The sequence below is a fragment of the Salmo salar genome, chromosome ssa18, assembly GCF_905237065.1.
Source record: "Salmo salar chromosome ssa18, Ssal_v3.1, whole genome shotgun sequence".
Lineage (NCBI taxonomy): Eukaryota > Metazoa > Chordata > Actinopteri > Salmoniformes > Salmonidae > Salmo > Salmo salar.
This window is the reverse complement of record NC_059459.1, coordinates 76,607,322-76,628,424: the sequence shown is the minus strand read 5'-3', so window position 1 is coordinate 76,628,424 and position 21,103 is coordinate 76,607,322. Positions and strand designations below refer to the sequence as shown.

Here is a 21,103-nt window from a genome sequence, read left to right as displayed (position 1 = left end):
TGTAGAATATTGGCCTGTTGGAAACTACAACTCCCTACTACATCACACAGTCCAGGCTTGATTGGATGTATCTCCAGAGAAACTGTTTGAGGTGTTCATTGAGCTCACAGAAAAACTAAAACATTAAATGGAATTCAAATAATTGAACCAACGTCAGTCAATAACTTGTTTAAAAAAAGGAAAAAAAAGATCTGACATTTTGGTTAATGGATCAGCACTAAGCGGTGTGGTGTCTGATATGGTATCCCTCCCAGGGGAATTCAGTTTCTGTGTTGTTTGTTCATTTCCTGTGTGAATCAAGTGTCACAACACCTTTTTTGGGCCAGGTAGCGTTGTAGTGATATGGTTTTCCTGACTCTTGTGTGTGTGTGCGTGTGCGTGTGTGTGTGTGTGTGTGTGTGTGTGTGTGTGTGTGTGTGTGTGTGTGTGTGTGTGTGTGTGTGTGTGTGTGTTTCTGCCAGGGTGTGTGTGTGTGTGTGTGTGTGTGTGTGTGTGTGTGTGTGTGTGTGTCTAAGACAGGCTAGTGTCGTGTCGGCTGCACCTGTTCCTGACAGGCAATACAGATGGTAGTGCACACACACACACACACACACACACACACACACACACACACACACACACACACACACACACACACACACACACAGCATACTGACACCCTACTCCACTTTTGACCATGGCCCGTTGCACTCCCTTCAGTAGTAGTGCTCTATGTAGGGAATAGGGTGCCATTTGGGGATGACATGGTGAGAATGTTATTCAACGGAGTACATTATACTCACTTCTCAATATTATACATTATACTCACTTCTCAATATTATACATTATACTCACTTCTCAATATTATACATTATACTCACTTCTCAATATTATACAATATACTAACTTCTCAATATTATACAATATACTCACTTCTCAATATTATACAATATAGTCACTTCTCTAACCTATATAATATACTCACTTCTCAATACTATACATTATACTCACTTCTCAGTACTTTACAATATATTCACTTCCCAATATTATACAATATACTCACATCTCAATACTATACAATATACTCACTTCTCAATACTATACATTATACTCACTTCTCAATACTATACAATATACTCACTTCTCAATACTATACAATATACTCACTTCTCAATACTATACAATATAGTCACAGCTCAATACTATACATTATACTCACTTCTCAATACTATACAATATACTCACTTCTCAATACTATACAATATACTCACTTGTCAGTACTATACAATATGTTCACTTCTCAAAACTATACAATATAGTCACTTCTCAATACTATACAATATATTCACTTCTCAATACTTTACAATATACACACTTCTCAATACTTTACAACATACACACTTCTAAATATTATACAATATATTCACTTCTCAATACTATACAATATACTCACTTCTCAATACTATACAATATATTTACTTCTCAATACTGTCATGACTGTCCTGCTCGGCTCAGGTTACCAATGACCACAATCCTGCAGAGAGATTTCTTCCCCACTAGAGGAGAAGGGATCTCAAGGGATAGGAAGATGTGGGGGTTTTATGACCCCTCACGCCCATGATAAATCTTAGGCAACAGACAAAATTCCTTTGTCCTCTCACTATGGAGAACCAGCCTCAGAACATTAAACATGCAATAAAGGGACTTTGGAACAATGGTGTCCGTCAGCCACAATGGTGGTCATGACGATAGATGGGATATGAAAATATATGTCATTTTTGTTTTGTTATTAAAGGTTAATAGATGATGTTATTACGAAAACATTGTACCTTTAAGAGTTTTCCCAGTATATGCTTGATGTTTATACATTGTACGTTGTGTGGAAAATGTCCAAATCAAAGAGAATGTTTTGGTAAAGATGGAATGTTAGTAGTCTAAAATTAGATTAGAGTTACATCTAGACCTCCAGCCTCTTAACTAGTTAAATCTAGACCCTCAGCCTCTTAACTAGTTAAATCTAGACCTCCAGCCTCTTAACTAGTTAAATCTAGACCTCCAGCCTCTTAACTTGGTACGCCCAGAGAATTGCCCTAAAGGCGTTTACGCCCACTTCTGACCCGAGGGTATAAGACATGTGAGTTAAGAATTAACATACAGACTAAGTTACCCGAGCTGCAGCCAAGGTCTAAAAAGTCAACGAACCCAAAACGCAACACATGGTTGAAGACATAGAAATCTTTTTCTACCCAAGCTACGGATGAGTAGCTGTGTCTAAACGTGTGAATTCAAGCCGGACCACCCAGTCTCCACTCCCCATCGAATCGTGGTATCTACACTGTTTCATTCCTACGCTGTGAGCTCTAAGCTATAGAGCTGGCTGTCCTCTGAAGATCCCTTTCAGAACAAGGGCGAGGAATCAGACCACTAAGCCAAAAGGACACTGACATCGTGAGGACAACCAGAGAGTTGCGCCGGAGAAGTGCGTCATTGAGAAGCCTAAACGACCCACGCGGAGCTTCCCACCTGAGACCTCCAACACGTAATTACATCATTATATTCTGACCCATAAGAGCGGCAGTTCGGGGCAAGGCTAGGGTTAAAATAAGCATAGCTGACAAATGCACCCAAATGTATATTTCTCTTGTGTACTTTCTCTTGTTCTCTCTCTTTTAAATCCCGTTTTGGGTAACACGCGCCATAGTGTGTTGGCCCGTTATACTAAGTCCTAATCAATAGCCTAGACTGTGTTTTGTGTATGTGTATCTTTTATCATCATTTTAGTTTTCTAGTAAATAAATAATCAACTAAAATTGGTGTGGTACGAACTCATTGGTGGGACCCGGGTTTGTGCAGATTCACGGATTATGCGACGTTCAGAATGAGACTGTAGAGGAAATTGATTAATTAGCGACTGTTGTAAAATCTATATTCTGATATTTTTTGAGTTAATTTGGGAAATAGAAACTCAATAAAACTAATTTTCCCATGGTGCCCCAGGTTAATGAGTTAATAATTGCTTGATTCATTTAATCACGCAGTTAGAAACCTTTAATCATTCGATGAGCAACAGTCGTCACATTAACTAATACAATGTCACCTCTCCTCACCACTCATGTCCTCCCCTCTCCTCACTTCTCCTCCCCTCTCCTCCCCTCTCCTCACCTCTCATCTCCTCACCTCTCATCTCCTCTCCTCTCATCTCCTCACCTCTCCTCCCCTCTCCTCACCTCTCATCATCTCTCATATCCTCTCCTCACCTCCCCTCTCCTCTCCTCTCATCTCCTCTCCTCACCTCTCCTCCCCGCTCCTCACCTCTCATCATCTCTCATATCCTCTCCTCACCTCTCCTCCCCTCTCCTCTCATCTCCTCTCCTCACCTCTCCTCACCTCTCATCTCCTCACCTCTCCTCACCTCTCCTCCCCTCATCTCTCCTCTCCTCACCACTCATGTCCTCCCCTCTCCTCACCTCTCCTCCCCTCTCCTCACCTCTCATCTCCTCTCCTCACCACTCATGTCCTCCCCTCTCCTCACCTCTCCTCCCCTCTCCTCACCTCTCATCTCCTCTCCTCACCTCTCCTCCCCTCTCCTCACCTCTCATCTCCTCACCTCTCCTCCCCTCACCTCTCATCTCCTCACCTCTCCTCCCCTCTCCTCACCTCTCATCTCCTCTCCTCACCTCTCCTCCCCTCTCCTCACCTCTCATCTCCTCACCTCTCCTCCCCTCACCTCTCATCTCCTCACCTCTCCTCACCTCTCCTCCCCTCTCCTCATCTCTCATATCCTCTCCTCACCTCTCCTCCCCTCTCCTCACCTCTCATCTCCTCTCCTCACCTCTCCTCACCTCTCCTCCCCTCACCTCTCATCTCCTCACCTCTCCTCCCCTCTCCTCACCTCTCATCTCCTCTCCTCCCCTCTCCTCACCTCTCCTCCCCTCTCCTCACCTCTCCTCTCCTCTCCTCACCTCTCCTCCCCTCTCCTCACCTCTCCTCACCTCTCCTCCCCTCTCATCATCTCTCATATCCTCTCCTCACCTCTCCTCCCCTCCCGTCACCTCTCATCTCATCTCCTCCCCTCTCCTCACCTCTCCTCCCCTCTCCTCACCTCTCCTCCCCTCACCTCACCTCTCATCTCCTCCCCTCTCCTCCCCTCTCCTCACCTCTCATCTCCTCCCCTCCCCTCCCCTCTCCTCACCTCTCCTCCCCTCTCCTCACCTCTCCTCCCCTCTCCTCACCTCTCATCTCCTCCCCTCCCTCCCCTCCCCTCTCCTCACCTCTCCTCCCCTCTCCTCACCTCTCCTCCCCTCTCCTCACCTCTCCTCCCCTCTCCTCACCTCTCATCTCCTCTCCTCACCTCTCCTCCCCTCATCTCTCATCTCATCTCCTCACCTCTCCTCACCTCTCATATCCTCTCCTCACCTCTCCTCCCCTCACCTCTCATCTCCTCACCTCTCCTCTCCTCACCTCTCCTCCCCTCTCCTCATCTCCTCTCCTCACCTCTCCTCCCCTCACCTCTCATCTCATCTCCTCACCTCTCCTCCCCTCTCCTCACCTCTCCTCACCTCTCATCTCCTCTCGTCTCCTCACCCCATCCCTCCTCCTCTTCCTCCTAACATAAGTTAATTGGGGGAGGCAGCCCTCTTCTTTTCTTCCTCCCTTGAGGATTCTGTCCTGCCTGATGCCCTTGGACCACAATTTACCTTCCTACCTCTCTAGACCGTACCTTACCGTACACACACACTAGGACCTTAAGTTACCTCTAATCACTTCTTATTCAGCTCACCTAAGACAAAGTGAATGTGTGGGTGTCAAACCAAAAAGGGAATAACTTTGAGAGAGAAATATTTTTTGAAGGTGAGAACTGTTACAGTCCAGATAAAGACAATTAGGAGAAAGGAAACTTTGAGTTGGAGTAGGATACAGAGGAGGAGGAGCATGTATTTAAAGCAAAGGTAGATTAAAAGTATGAAAAGCATAGGAAGTAGTATTCAGTCTATTTAAATAGTTAGGTTAAAAAGAAGGCAATCTTCTTATCTGTCAGACAACGGTAATGTGTCTTCTTGTTCATAACCCAAAAAGGTTAAGCTAATTAATGTTTTGTGAAGTTATGTTCCCTCAGCTGCCAAGAGGTGTAGAACATCTGTGGATGTATACTGAAACAAAATATAAACTTAACATGCAACAATTTCAAAGATTTTACTGAGTTACAGTTCATATAAGGAAATCAGTCAATTTAAATAAATTCTTAAGAACCTGATCTATGGATTTAACATGACTGGGAATACAGATATGCATCTGTGGTGACAGAAACCTTAAAAAATGTTTAGGGACATGGATCAGAATACCAACATTTTCCTCATGCGACACAAAACATCTCCTTTGCATAGAATTGATCAGGCTGTTGAATGTGGCCTGTGGAATGTTGTCCCTCTCCTCTTCAATGGCTGTGCGAAGTTTCTGGATATTGGTGGGAACTGGAACACACTGTCGTACACACTGTCCAGAGCATCTCAAACATGCTCAATGGGTGACAAATCAAATCAAAGTTTATTTGTCACGTGCGCCGAATACAACAGTTGTAGACCTTACACTGAAATGTTTACTTACAGGCCCTAACCAACAATGCGATTTTTAAGTAAAAAATAGGTATTAGGTGAACAATAGATAAGTAAAGAAATAAAAACAACAGTAAAAAAGACAGTGAAAAATAACAGTAGCGAGGCTATATACAGGCACCGGTTAGTGGGACTAATTGAGGTAGTATGTACATGTAGGTATGGTTAAAGTGACTATGCATATATGATAAACAGAGAGTAACAGCAGCGTAAAAGAGGGGTTGGGGGGCGGTACAATGCAAATAGTCCAAGTAGCCATTTGATTACCTGTTCTGGAGTCTTATGGCTTGGGGGTAAAAACTGTTGAGAAGCCTTTTGGTCCTAGACTTGGCGCTCCAGTACCGCTTGAAATGCGATAGTAGAGAGAAAAGTCTATGACTGGGGTGGCTGGGGTCTTTGACAATTTTTAAGGCCTTCCTCTGACACCGCCTGGTGTAGAGTTCCTGGATGGCAGGCAGCTTACCCCAATGATGTACTGGGCCATTCGCACTACCCTCTGTAGTGCCTTGCGGTTGGAGGCCGAGCAGTTGCCATACCAGGCTGTGATGCAACCAGTCAGGATGCTCTCGATGTTGCAGCTGTAGAACCTTTTGAGGATCTGAGGACCCATTCCAAATCTTTTTAGTTTCCCGAGGGGAAATAGGCTTTGTCATGCCCTTTTCACGACTGTCTTGGTGTGCTTGGACCATGTTAGTTTGTTGGTGATGTGGATACCAAGGAACTTGAAGCTCTCAACCTGCTCCACCACAGCCCTGTCGATGAGAATGGGGGCGTGCTCGGTCCTCCTTTTCCTGTAGTTCACAATCATCTCCTTAGTCTTGGTTATGTTGAGGGATAGGTTGTTATTCTGGCACCACCCGGCCAGGTCTCTGACCTCCTCCCTATAGGCTGTCTCGTTGTTGTCAGTGATCAGGCCTACCACTGTTGTGTCATCTGCAAACTGAATGATGGTGTTGGAGTCGTGCCTGGCCACGCAGTCGTGAGTGAACAGGGAGTACAGGAGGGGACTGAGCAGGCACCCCTGAGGATCAGTGTGGCGGATGTGTTGCTACCTACTCTCACCACATGGGGGCGGCCCGTCAGGAAGTCCAGGATCCAGTTGCAGAGGGAGGTGTTTAGTCCCAGGATCCTTAGCTTAGTGATGAGCTTTGAGGGTACTATGGTGTTGAACGCTGAGCTGTAGTCAATTAATAGCATTCTCACATAGGTGCTCATTTTGTCCAGGTGGGTAAGGACAGTGTGGAGTGCAATAGAGATTGCATCATCTGTGGATCTGCTTGGGCGGTATGCAAATTGGAGTGGGTCTAGGGTTTCTGGGATAATGGTGTTGATGTGAGCCATGACCATCCCTTCAAAGCACTTCATGGCTACAGATGTGAGTGCTACTGGTCGGTAGTCATTTAGCCAGGTTGCCTTAATGTCCTTGGGCACAGGGACTATGGTGGTCTGCTTGAAACATGTTGGTATTACAGACTCCATCAGGGACATGTTGAAAATGTCAGTGAAGACACCTGCCAGTTGGTCAGCACATGCCCGGAGCACACGTCCTGGTAATCCATCTGGCCCCGCGGCCTTGTGAATGTTGACCTGTTTAAAGGTCTTACTCACGTCGGCTACGGAGAGCGTGATCACACAGTCATCCGGAACAGCTGATGCTCTCATGCATGCCTCGGTGTTGCTTGCCTCGATGCAAGCATAGAAGTGATTTAGCTCGTCTGGTAGGCTCATGTCACTGGGAAGCTCGTGACTGTGCTTCCCTTTGTAGGCTGTAATAGTTTGCAAGCCCTGCCACATAAGACGTGTGTCAGAGCCCTGTGTAGTACAATTCAATCTTAGCTCTGTATTGACGCTTTGCCTGTTTGATGGTTTGTCGGAGGGCATAGCAGGATTTCTTATAAGCTTCAGGGTTAGAGTCCCGCACTCTAAAGCCGCTCTACCCTTTAGCTCAGTGTGAATGTTGCCTGTAATCCATGGCTTCTGGTTGGGGTATGTACGTACAGTCACTGTGGGGACGACGTCCTCAATGCACTTATTGATGAAGCCAGTGACTGATGTGGTGTACTCCTCAATGCCATCGGATGAATCCCGGAACGTGTTCCAGTCTGTGATAGCAAAACAGTCCTGTAGTTTAGCGTCTGCTTTATCTGACCACTTTTTATAGACTGAGTCACTGCTGCTTCCTGCTTTAATTTTTGCTTGTAAGCAGGAATTAGAAGGATAGAATTATGGTCAGATTTGCAAAATGGATGGTGAGGGAGAGCTTTGTATGCGTCTCTGTGTGTGGAGCACAGGGTGATCTAGGTTTTTTTTTCCCTCTGGTTGCGTATTTAACATGTTGATAGAAATTAGGTAAAACTGATTTAAGTTTCCCTGCATTAAAATCCCTGGCCACTAGGAGCGCCACCTCTGGGTGAGCGGTTTCCAGTTTGCTTATTTCCTTATACAGCTGACTGAATGCAGTCTTAGTGCCAGCTTCCGTCTGTGGTGGTAAATAAACAGCCACGAAAAGTATTGATGAAAACTCTCTTGGCAAATAAAAAATGAATGAATGGCACGGCAATGGGCCTCAGGATATCGTCACGGTATCTCTGTGCATTCAAATTGCCATCGATATAATGCAATTATGTTTGTTGTCCGTAGCTTATGCCTGCCCATACCATAACCCCACTGCCACCATGGGGCACTCAACATTGACATCAGCAAACCGCTCGTCCACACGACACCATACACATGTTCTGTGATTGTGAGGCCGGTTCGACGTACTGCAAAATTCCCTAAAATGACATTGGAGGTGGCTTATGGTATAGAAATCAACATTCAATTCTCTGACAACAGCTCTGGTGGACATTCCTGCGGTCAGCATGCCAGTTGCACGCTCCGTCAAAAATGTAGGCATCTGTGGCATTGTGTTTTGTGTCCCCAGCCCAAGGTGCACCTGTGTAATGATCATGCTGTTTAATCAGCTTCTTGATATGCCACACCTGTCAGGTGGATGGATTATATGGGAAAAGCAGAAATTCTCTCTAACAGGGATGTAAACACATTTGTGCACCAAGTTTGAGGTAAAAAAAATGCTTTTTGTGCGTATAGAACATTTTCTGGGATCTTTTATTTCAGCTCATGAAAGATGGGACCAACACCTTACATGTTGCGTTTATATTTTTGTTCAGTGTATATTGAGTATAACAGAGAACTAGTTGTACAGCAGTAAAACTGCTCCCAGAGCTGTGGCTGTATAGGACCAGGACTCATAACCACAAAGCATCTCAGAGCAGGAGTGCTGATCTAGGATCAACGTTATTCATTATGATTTAAAAGTGAAAACTGATCCTAGACCAGCACTCCTTGATGTGTAATCCCCCCCCCCCATTCCCCTTTCCTTTTTGCTGAGAGTTTTTAGTCGGCGCTGAAATGTTTTTTGGGGCATACAGCTGGTTGTGGGTGAAATAACAAGATTATGTTATAATACTGTTATTGCATCAAATGACTGATGGGGGTTCTTATAACTATATGTATGTGACCCGTTTCAGGAAACTAGGCGTATGTCGCAAGTCACAATTTCACAGGAGAGCCATTTGAACGTAAATGTAACGGTCGTCATATGAAGTGGACCAAGGCGCAGCGGGTTGAGTGCTCATTTTAACTTTTATTTGAACACTGAAAAAACAAAACAAGAAAACGAACGAACGCACAGTAATGCAGGCTACACACAGCTATGCAAAAAACTACTTCCCACAAACCACAAGTGAAAAAAAGGGCTACCTAAGTATGACTCCCAATCAGCAACAACGATGTACAGCTGTTCCTGATTGAGAGCCATACCAGGCCAACAAAGAAATACACAACCTAGAAAATCATAGAAATACAAAACCAGAACAATACCGAAAAACCACTACAACACAAAACAAACACACCCCTCTTACATAATAACATACCAAATAAACCCCGAAACACTCTAAACAAACACCCCCTGCCACGTCCTGACCAAACTATAATAACAAATAACCCCTTTACTGGTCAGAACGTGACAGTAAAAGAAAAATGTTTAACACCGCTGTACGTTGCTGCTACTATTTATCCTGCTGCTCAGCCACTTTACCCCTGATTGTACACACAACTACCTCGTCTATCACTGATATCGTTCTTGATATTGTTCTTGTACATACTGCATATTATTTTGTTTATACTGACACTATTTCTGATATTGCTACTATGTAAGTAACCATTTGGCTGTTCTATTTACACCTTCTGTAGAGATCCATCCACTTAGCTAAATATTGCTATATAAAACTAATATTCTTATGTGTTGTCGTAAAACATGATCTTTTGACATACCACAACAATATCATGTGACCGTATCATGTGACCACCACATAAATATATGGCGCATGCATCTGTTTATGTACTGTACATGTGCACCTCACTCAGATTTCTACTCAGGGTGCATGGACTTGACTTATGTATGGAATACTATGTGATAAGTGTGTGTGTAACAGTATATAAAGTATTTTAATGTTGTGTGAAGGCATTTGGGCAGTGGTGTAAAGTACTTCAGTAAAAATACTTTAAAGTACTACTTAAGTATTTTTGGGGGGTATCTGCACATTACTTGACTATTTATATTTTTGGAAACTTTTACTTCACCACATTCTGAAAGACAATAATGTACTTTTTACTCCATACATTTTCCCTGACACCCAAAAGTACTTGTTAGATTTTGACAGGAAAATTGTCTAATTCACACACTTATCAAGAGAACATCCCTGGTCATCCCTACTGCCTCTGATCTGGCAGACTCACTAAACACAAATGCTTCATTTGTAAATGATGTCTGAGTGTTGGAGCATGCCCCTGGCTATCTGTAAATGATGTCTGAGTGTTGGAGTGTGTCCCTGGCTATCTGTAAATGATGTCTGAGTGTTGTAGTGTGCCCCTGGCTATCTGTAAATGATGTCTGAGTGTTGGAGTGTTCCCCTGGCTATCTGTAAATGATGTCTGAGTGTTGGAGCGTGCCCCTGGCTATCTGTAAATGATGTCTGAGTGTTGGAGTGTGCCCCTGGCTATCTGTAAATGATGTCTGAGTGTTGGAGTGTTCCCCTGGCTATCTGTAAATGATGTCTGAGTGTTGGAGTGTGCCCCTGGCTATCTGTAAATGATGTCTGAGTGTTGGAGTGTGGCCCTGGCTATCCGTCAATAAAACATTTTTATTTATTTATTGGGCAATCTGGTTTAATATAACAAATTTGAAATGATTTATACTTCTACTTTTGATACTTGAGACTTTTACTCAAGTAGTATTATACTGGGTGACTTTTACTTCCGTCATTTTCTATTAAAGTATCTTTACATTTACAAGTATGACATACTTTTCCCACCACTGGATGTGGCTGGGGCTTATAGCATTTCTTTCACATGACCCATCAATTTAGACAAGTCTGTCTGGGTACGCATCATCTAATAATTAGAACATATTTTTATCTGGACACTTTCTGTTTTCCTGGTATTTTTCCTTACTATAGGCTACTACTTTTATGACTTTTAGTCTTAATCTTTACTACACTACTCACTGTTTAGCACATTACCTCACATGTGAATACTTAAATGGATAGGTAGGACTGGTTTAAGAGGGTGTGAACAATGCTGAATGGGTGTAGACAAAGGAGAGCTCTGCAGTAGGTACCAAAACATTCAATGACCCTTTTCTCAAAAGTCAGTTCACAAGTTAATCAACTTTCAAAGCAGAATTACTTTCCCATTGTTCCACAAAAATGCAGTGTATGATGTACCATTTTGTAGCTCTGAGTCTCTACTTTTTACCAATGTAAAAAACACAATTGTCTGTGATTGCTACATAAGACTGAATCCAGGTGGTTAGTCACATATTGTGTCTGTGTGAATTGAATTGGGCCTCTGGAGCTCAATGCTGACAGTTGATTTACGATGCCTTATGCCACATTCCATTCATGTGAGGGAGATGGCTCTGGTTTGACTGGAAGGTACCAGGGAGAGATGGTTCTGGTTTGACTGGAAGGTACCAGGGAGAGATGGCTCTGGTTTGACTGGAAGGTACCAGGGAGAGATGCTCTGGTTTGAATGGAAGGTACCAGGGAGAGATGCTCTGGTTTGACTGGAAGGTACCAGGGAGAGATGCTCTGGTTTGAATGGAAGGTACCAGGGAGAGATGGCTCTGGTTTGACTGGAAGGTACCAGGGAGAGATGCTCTGGTTTGAATGGAAGGTACCAGGGAGAGATGCTCTGGTTTGACTGGAAGGTACCAGGGAGAGATGCTCTGGTTTGAATGGAAGGTACCAGGGAGAGATGCTCTGGTTTGAATGGAAGGTACCAGGGAGAGATGCTCTGGTTTGACTGGAAGGTACCAGGGAGAGATGCTCTGGTTTGAATGGAAGGTACCAGGGAGAGATGGCTCTGGTTTGACTGGAAGGTACCAGGGAGAGATGCTCTGGTTTGAATGGAAGGTACCAGGGAGAGATGCTCTGGTTTGACTGGAAGGTACCAGGGAGAGATGCTCTGGTTTGAATGGAAGGTACCAGGGAGAGATGCTCTGGTTTGACTGGAAGGTACCAGGGAGAGATGCTCTGGTTTGACTGGAAGGTACCAGGGAGAGATGCTCTGGTTTGAATGGAAGGTACCAGGGAGAGATGGCTCTGGTTTGACTGGAAGGTACCAGGGAGAGATGCTCTGGTTTGAATGGAAGGTACCAGGGAGAGATGCTCTGGTTTGACTGGAAGGTACCAGGGAGAGATGCTCTGGTTTGAATGGAAGGTACCAGGGAGAGATGGCTCTGGTTTGACTGGAAGGTACCAGGGAGAGATGCTCTGGTTTGAATGGAAGGTACCAGGGAGAGATGGCTCTGGTTTGACTGGAAGGTACCAGGGAGAGATGGCTCTGGTTTGACTGGAAGGTACCAGGGAGAGATGGCTCTGGTTTGACTGGAAGGTACCAGGGAGAGATGCTCTGGTTTGACTGGAAGGTACCAGGGAGAGATGCTCTGGTTTGACTGGAAGGTACCAGGGAGAGATGGCATCGGTTTGACTGGAAGGTACCAGGGAGAGATGGCATCGGTTTGACTGGAAGGTACCAGGGAGAGATGCTCTGGTTTGACTGGAAGGTACCAGGGAGAGATGCTCTGGTTTGAATGGAAGGTACCAGGGAGAGATGCTCTGGTTTGACTGGAAGGTACCAGGGAGAGATGCTCTGGTTTGACTGGAAGGTACCAGGGAGAGATGCTCCGGTTTGACTGGAAGGTACCAGGGAGAGATGGCTCTGGTTTGAATGGAAGGTACCAGGGAGAGATGCTCTGGTTTGAATGGAAGGTACCAGGGAGAGATGGCTCTGGTTTGACTGGAAGGTACCAGGGAGAGATGGCTTCGGTTTGAATGGAAGGTACCAGGGAGAGATGCTCTGGTTTGAATGGAAGGTACCAGGGAGAGATGCTCTGGTTTGAATGGAAGGTACCAGGGAGAGATGGCTCTGGTTTGACTGGAAGGTACCAGGGAGAGATGCTCTGGTTTGAATGGAAGGTACCAGGGAGAGATGCTCTGGTTTGACTGGAAGGTACCAGGGAGAGATGGCTCTGGTTTGAATGGAAGGTACCAGGGAGAGATGGCTCTGGTTTGACTGGAAGGTACCAGGGAGAGATGCTCTGGTTTGACTGGAAGGTACCAGGGAGAGATGGCTCTGGTTTGAATGGAAGGTACCAGGGAGAGATGGCATCGGTTTGACTGGAAGGTACCAGGGACACATGGCTTCGGGGTTGACTGGAAGGTACCAGGGACACATGGCTTCGGGGTTGACTGGAAGGTACCAGGGACACATGGCTTCGGGGTTGACTGGAAGGTACCAGGGAGAGATGGCTCTGGTTTGACTGGAAGGTACCAGGGAGAGATGGCTCTGGTTTGACTGGAAGGTACCAGGGAGAGATGGCTCTGGTTTGAATGGAAGGTACCAGGGAGAGATGGCTCTGGTTTGACTGGAAGGTACCAGGGAGAGATGCTCTGGTTTGACTGGAAGGTACCAGGGAGAGATGCTCTGGTTTGACTGGAAGGTACCAGGGAGAGATGCTCTGGTTTAACTGGAAGGTACCAGGGAGAGATGGCATCGGTTTGACTGGAAGGTACCAGGGAGACATGGCATCGGTTTGACTGGAAGGTACCAGGGAGAGATGCTCTGGTTTGACTGGAAGGTACCAGGGAGAGATGCTCTGGTTTGACTGGAAGGTACCAGGGAGAGATGGCATCGGTTTGACTGGAAGGTACCAGGGAGACATGCTCTGGTTTAACTGGAAGGTACCAGGGAGACATGGCATCGGTTTGACTGGAAGGTACCAGGGAGAGATGGCTCTGGTTTGAATGGAAGGTACCAGGGAGAGATGCTCTGGTTTGACTGGAAGGTACCAGGGAGAGATGCTCTGGTTTGACTGGAAGGTACCAGGGAGACATGGCTTCGGTTTGACTGGAAGGTACCAGGGAGAGATGGCTTCGGTTTGACTGGAAGGTACCAGGGAGACATGGCTTCGGTTTGACTGGAAGGTACCAGGGACACATGGCTTCGGGGTTGACTGGAAGGTACCAGGTAGAGATGGCTCGGGTATGGGTTTCTACAAAATGACAACAGTCTTGAATTATTAGTATGAATCATTATTATGTTTCATACAAATCCTAACCTTGTGACCCATTCCATACATCTGTTGTTTGTCATGAACATTCAGGAGGATGTACTTGTCTATAAACTGCTGTGGCTCAAATCCACTCGTTGGGCAACGAATCATCTAGGGGTGGGTCGTCAACCAGCTTCATTATTGCAATAATTAATCAATGCTATTAATAAGTTGTGAACAAAGTAATATCCTGATTGGTGATTGACCTTGTCTCTCCTCATTATTGATTGGAATTTCCACGACACACTACGCACGGCTAACACTGCACCAGTAGTATTACTAGTTCTTCATGTAGATTGTATTACTGTTCTCTCTCTGAGGAGTCCTTATCAGAGAGAGGACAACCTCTCGCACTTGTCTGTGTGTGTGTGTGTGTGTGTGTGTGTGTGTGTGTGTGTGTGTGTGTGTGTGTGTGTGTGTGTGTGTGTGTGTGTGTGTGTGTGTGTGTGTGTGTGTCTGTGTGTTGTGTTCTTCTCTTATGTACGAGATAGGGTAGCAGATTAAACAACATAATATCCCTGAGGTCACCAACATTAATGGTCTCTCCATCATCTCCCTCTCTCTTTCTCTCTCTCTCCCTTGCTCTCTTTTTTGTCTCTCTCTCTCTTTCTTTCGCTCTCTCTCTCCATCACATGGTGGTGTAGATGTTGTTTACGCTGATAATGGCTCTTGTTCTCTCTCTGCCTTTCATTCTCTTCCTCTGGTCTCTCTTCTCTCTCTGTTCTCTCTCTTTTCTCTCCTCCTCTCAGTTCTTTCTTCCTCTCTGATCTCTCTCTCTCTTTCTCTGTTCTCTTTGTTCTTTCTGTTCTTTCTTCCTCTCGGGTTCTCTCTCTCTCTTTCTCTGTTCTCTTTGTTCTTTCTGTTCTTTCTTCCTCTCGGGTTCTCTCTCTGTTCTCTCTCTGTTCTCTCTCTCTCTGTTCTCTCTGTTCTCTCTCTGTTCTCTCTCTGTTCTTTCTCTCTGTTCTCTCTCTCTCTGTTCTCTCTCTGTTCTCTCTCTGTTCTCTCTCTGTTCTCAAATTCAAATTCAAGCTGCTTTATTGCTTCTTTCTCTCTGTTTTCTCTCTCTCTGTTCTCTCTGTTCTCTCGGTTCTCTCTCTCTGTTCTCTCTATTCTCTCTCTCTGTTCTCTCTCTTTGTTCTCTCTCTCTGTTCTCTCTCTGTTCTCTCTATTCTCTCTCTCTGTTCTCTCTCTTTGTTCTCTCTCTCTGTTCTCTCTCTGTTCTCTCTCTGCTCTCTGTTCTCTCTCTGTTCTCTCTCTGCTCTCTGTTCTCTCTCTGTTTTCTCTATTCTCTCTCTATTCTCTCTCTGTTCTCTCTCTGTAACTGTTCTCTCTCTATTCTCTCTCTATTCTCTCTCTGTTCTCTCTCTGTAACTGTTCTCTCTGTGTTCTCTCCCTCTCTTTTTCCTCTTCCTCTCTTTACCTCTGTTCTTTCTCTCTCTGTTCTCTCTGTTCTTTCTCTCTCTGTTCTCTCTCTGTTCTCTCTCTGTTCTCTCTCTGTTCTCTCTCTGTTCTCTCTCTGTTCTCTCTCTGTTTTCTCTATTCTCTCTCTATTCTCTCTCTGTTCTCTCTCTGTAACTGTTCTCTCTCTGTTCTCTCCCTCTCTTTTTCCTCTTCCTCTCTTTTCTCTCTTCTTATGTTCTGTCTCTCTCCATTCTCTCTGTTCTCTCTGTTCTCTCTCTGTTCCCTCTGTTCTCTCTCTCTGTTCCCTCTGTTCTCTCTCTCTGTTCCCTCTGTTCTCTCTCTCTGTTCCCTCTGTTCTCTCTCTCTGTTCCCTCTGTTCTCTCTCTCTGTTCTCTCTGTCCTTTTTCCTCTCTGTTCTTTCTCTCTGTTCTCTCTCTTGGTTCTCTCTACCTCTCTTTTCTTTCTCCCTTTCTGTTCTGTCTTTTTCTGTTCTCGCTCTCTGTTCTCTCTGTTCTTTCTGTTCTATCTCTATTCTCTCTGTTCTCTCTCTGTTCCATCTGTTCTCTCTCTGTTCTCTCTGTTCCCTCTGTTCTCTCTCTGTTCTCTCTGTTCCATCTCTATTTTCTGTTCATTCTCTTTCTGTTCTTTTCCTCTCTGTTCTCTTCCTATATGTTTTCTCTGTTCTATCTTTATTCTCTCTGTTCTCTTCTTCTCTGTTCTCTCTGTACTCTCTCTGTTCTATTTCTCTGTACTCTCTCTCTCTGTTCTCTTCTTCTCTGTTCTCTCTGTACTCTCTCTGTTCTATTTCTCTGTACTCTCTCTCTCTGTTCTCTTCTTCTCTGTTCTCTCTGTACTCTCTCTGTTCTATTTCTCTGTACTCTCTCTCTCTGTTCTCTTCTTCTCTGTTCTCTCTCTGTTCTCTTCCTATATGTTTTCTCTGTTCTATCTTTATTCTCTCTGTTCTCTTCTTCTCTGTTCTCTCTGTACTCTCTCTGTTCTATTTCTCTGTACTCTCTCTCTCTGTTCTCTTCTTCTCTGTTCTCTCTGTACTCTCTCTGTTCTATTTCTCTGTACTCTCTCTCTCTGTTCTCTTCTTCTCTGTTCTCTCTGTACTCTCTCTGTTCTATTTCTCTGTACTCTCTCTCTCTGTTCTCTTCTTCTCTGTTCTCTCTCTGTTCTCTTCCTATATGTTTTCTCTGTTCTATCTTTATTCTCTTTGTTCTCTTCCTCTCTGTTCTCTCTGTACTCTCTCTGTTCTATTTCTCTGTACTCTCTCTCTCTGTTCTCTTCTTCTCTCTTCCTCTCTATTCTCTCTATTCTCTCTCTGTTCTCTCTCTATTCTCTCTATTCTCTCTCTGTTCTCTCTCTATTCTCTCTGTTCTCTCTCTGTTCTCTCTGTTCTCTCTGTTCTCTCTGTACTCTCTCTGTTCTATTTCTCTGTACTCTCTCTCTCTGTTCTCTTCTTCTCTCTTCCTCTCTATTCTCTCTGTTCTCTCTCTGTTCTCTCTCTATTGTCTCTGTTCTCTCTCTGTTCTCTCTGTTCTCTCTCTCTCTCTCTCTCCCTCTAACACCATAAATCCATCTATTTTATTCCTGAAAGAGTGAAAGCCATCTGTTCTCTCTCTCCATAACTCCATCTACGTTATTCCTGTAAGGGTGAAAATCATCTGTTCTAGAAACCCATTAAGCCCACAGTGTGTAAATAGATGGATGAACATACTATTGTGTGTGTGTATGTGTGTTTGTGTGTGTTTGTGTGTGTGTCTGTGTGCGTGTTTGTGTGTATGTGTGTTTGCGTGTGTGTGTGTGTGCGTGTGCGTGTGCGTGTGTGTGTGTGTAACAGATGTATAGCGTACTCTCCTTGCGTTGTGTTTTTTTTTTCCCTAATAAATCACATCAGCCAGCGGTCCCAGTTGAGCATCATTTATTTCTGTTGTTAAATGAGAAACAGCACGGTAGTTGTGCAGGGCTTAATGGTACTGATGGCTGTCGATGACAAAAGCCCTTGCATCACATTTTCATACTGGGTCACAAAATACAAAAATACAATACAAAATATAACATGTGTAAATACCTGTTGTTAAATGAGAAACAGCACGGTAGTTGTGCAGGGCTTAATGGTACTGATGGCTGTCGATGACAAAAGCTGTAGCATGAAGACAACTGTGTTAGCAGTGGGCTTATGTGACCATTACAACGATGTATGCTAGCTAACACTTATCTACAGCAATCATATGCCAAAGCACATCCCAGAAAGCCCCTAAATCCCTAACAGGTACCATATACTCACACATGTATAAATCAGTAACGTACAGCAAACTTGAACACATTGTAAAATATAAAATATAAAACAGTATTCAGAACGTGACCTACCCCTTGCATCACATTTTCATACTGGGAAGACCTGACGTTCGCGATCTCCCCCTATCTGCAAGCGGAGCCAATCACAACACACCTTAGTGTCATCATTTGAACCAACCAATACGAATGCTTGAACATTAAGTACACATTTCTTTAGAGGCAAGTGGAAACATAACCAACCCTGTTACATGTGTGTGTGTGTGTGTGTGTGTGTGTGTGTGTGTGTGTGTGTGTGTGTGTGTGTGTGTGTGTGTGTGTGTGTGTGTGTGTGTGTGTGTGTGCGAGCGAGTGACTGTTGACGTGCATGTGTGAGTGTGTGACTGTATTAACATTCTGTAGAGTTGACTGTTTATGCTCTGGTTAGGATAAAGCTTTATGCTGATATTATAAGGCCTGGCTGCAGCGCTTGTAGACACGTTTAAATATACCGGACGTTCTCACAAGAATGGTAAACTAACAGAAATTCCACGAACTGGGGATTATTTCTAGGAGGTTTATGGTTAGAATTAGTGTTAGATTTAGATTTAGGGTTAGGGGTTAAGGATTAGGTTTAGGTTTAGGAGTTAGGGTTAGGTTTATGGTTAAGGTTAGGTTTAGGAGTTAGGGTTAGGTTTATGGTTAATGGTTAAGGTTAGGTTTAGGAGTTAGGGTTAGGTTTATGGTTAGGTTTAGGAGTTAGGGTTAGGTTTATGGTTAAGGTTAGGTTTAGGAGTTAGGGTTAGGTTTATGGTTAGGTTTAGGAGTTAGGGTTAGGGATAGGTTTATGGTTAGGTTTAGGTTTAGGAGTTAGGGTTAGGTTTATGGATAAGGTTAGGTTCAGGAGTTAGGGTTAGGTTTATGGTTAAGGTTAGGTTTAGGAGTTAGCGTTAGGTTTATGGTTAGGTTTAGGAGTTAGGGTTAGGGTTAGGTTTATGGTTAAGGTTAGGTTTAGGAGTTAGGGTTAGGTTTATGGATAAGGTTAGGTTCAGGAGTTAGGGTTAGGTTTATGGTTAAGGTTAGGTTTAGGAGTTAGGGTTAGGTTTATGGTTAGGTTTAGGAGTTAGGGTTAGGTTTATGGTTAAGGTTAGGTTTAGGAGTTAGGGTTAGGTTTATGGTTAAGGTTAGGGTCTCTTTTTCTCTCTTACCATCTCTCTCCTTCCCTTGCTCCCTCCCTCCCTCCCTCCCTCCCTCCCTCCCTCCCTCCCTCCCTCCCTCCCTCTCTAGGCAGATGGAAGTTGATCCCACTCTTCGGGGCGGCGGTGAATAAACGAGGGATACTGAAGAGGAAAGAGATAGCAGAGGAGGAAGCTGCAGCAGGTCAAGAGAGCATCATCGATCCGGATGTGGTGGAAACGTAAGTGTTTGTGTGTGTGTGTGTGTGTGTGTGTGTGTGTGTGTGTGTGTGTGTGTGTGTGTGTGTGTGTGTGTGTGTGTGTGTGTGTGTGTGTGTGTGTGCCTATGCCGGCGATCCAGATGTGGAAACAACCTAAGTGTTTTTTATCGTTACCATTAAACACTGATCTAGGATCAGATTACCTGTCACTCAATATAACCTTGACCATTTGGGTGGGGGGAAATATAGCTGGCCCTGTATCAGTGGTTGGGTGAGGGGGGTAACTTGTTTCTACTCAGTAGCTGAGACCCACTCTAGATACTCACTTGATATGGACTTGTCATTGTACAACCAATGGACAACCAATGGACAACCAATGGACATCCAATGGGCAACCAATGGACAACCAATGGACAACCAACAGACAACCAATGGACAACCAATAGAGGAGCTCAATAGGATGTTCAGGAGACTTGGTATCGCTGAATGGAGGCATCACCACGGTCGCTACACTGTACCAACACAGTATCAAGGAAGAATACGCAAAGTGACACTTCCTCATACGTCCGGGGTCACGTACGGGGTCACGTACGGGGTCACGTCTGGGGTCACGTACGGGGTCACGTCTGGGGTCACGTCTGGGGTCACGTCCGGGGTCACGTACGGGGTCACGTCTGGGGTCACGTCCGGGGTCACGTCCGGGGTCACGTCCGGGGTCACGTCCGGGGTCACGTCCGGGGGCACGTCCGGGGTCACGTCCGGGGTCACGTCCGGGGTCACGTACGGGGTCACGTCCGGGGGCACGTCCGGGGTCACGTCCGGGGTCACGTCCGGGGTCACGTACGGGGTCACGTCCGGGGTCACGTCCGGGGGCACGTCCGGGGTCACGTCCGGGGGCACGTCCGGGGTCAGGTACGGGGTCACGTCCGGGGTGACGTACGGGGTCACGTACGGGGGCACGTCCGGGGTCACGTCCGGGGTCACGTCCGGGGTCTTATGAATAAGCTTCAAGATTATCATCAACTTCATGAAAACGTTTCAGTCGCTCTGGATAAGAGCGTCTGCTGAATGACTTAAATGTAAATGTAAATGTAGATATAAACTACATTCCTGTTTTGGTTTAGTCATACCCGATGCCTTCCATCAAAATATTTGAAGCTCGAGATTTAAAGACACATTACACAATTACATAATTATATAATAATTGGACTTGTTTACTGTTCTAATTACGTTGGTAACCAGTTTATAATAGCAATAAGGCATCTCGGGGGTTTGTGGTATATGGCCAATATACCATGGCTAAGGGCTGTATCCAGGCTATGCTTCGCGTCGTATACCACCCTTAGCCGTGGTATATTGGTCGTTATACCATACCCCCTCCTTATTGGTTCGTTAGAACCTCCCGCCTAAATGTATTTGGTCGCTACGACGACAGTGAGTCATCACTGAGACAGGAAGGATGAATGACTGTCTGTCATTATGATACAGACATCACACACACACACACACACACACACACACACACACACACACACACACACACACACACACACACACACACAGGATGAATGTGACTGACTGACTGTCATGATACAGACTTCATATTGATAGAGACATCAGACTATCAGTGTGTGACGCTGTCGCAGGAAGAGAGAGAGATAGAGAGAGGGGAGAGGGGGAGACAGAGAGGGGAGAGGGGGAGAGAGATAGAGAGAAGGGGGAGATAGAGAGAGGGGGGAGAGAGAGATAGAGAGAGAGGGG

At 45.1% G+C, this 21,103-nt stretch overlaps 1 protein-coding gene across 1 annotated transcript in view; it reads left to right on the top strand.

Moving 5' to 3' along the window:
- The window catches only part of LOC106578039 (5-hydroxytryptamine receptor 2C), a 290,493-nt gene that overhangs the window by 172,891 nt on the left and 96,499 nt on the right, over positions 1-21,103 (top strand). The window contains exon 2 of the mRNA XM_045701585.1: positions 19,234-19,363. The gene's annotated coding sequence lies outside the window, so the exon portion shown is untranslated. The remainder of the gene's footprint in view (positions 1-19,233; positions 19,364-21,103) is intronic.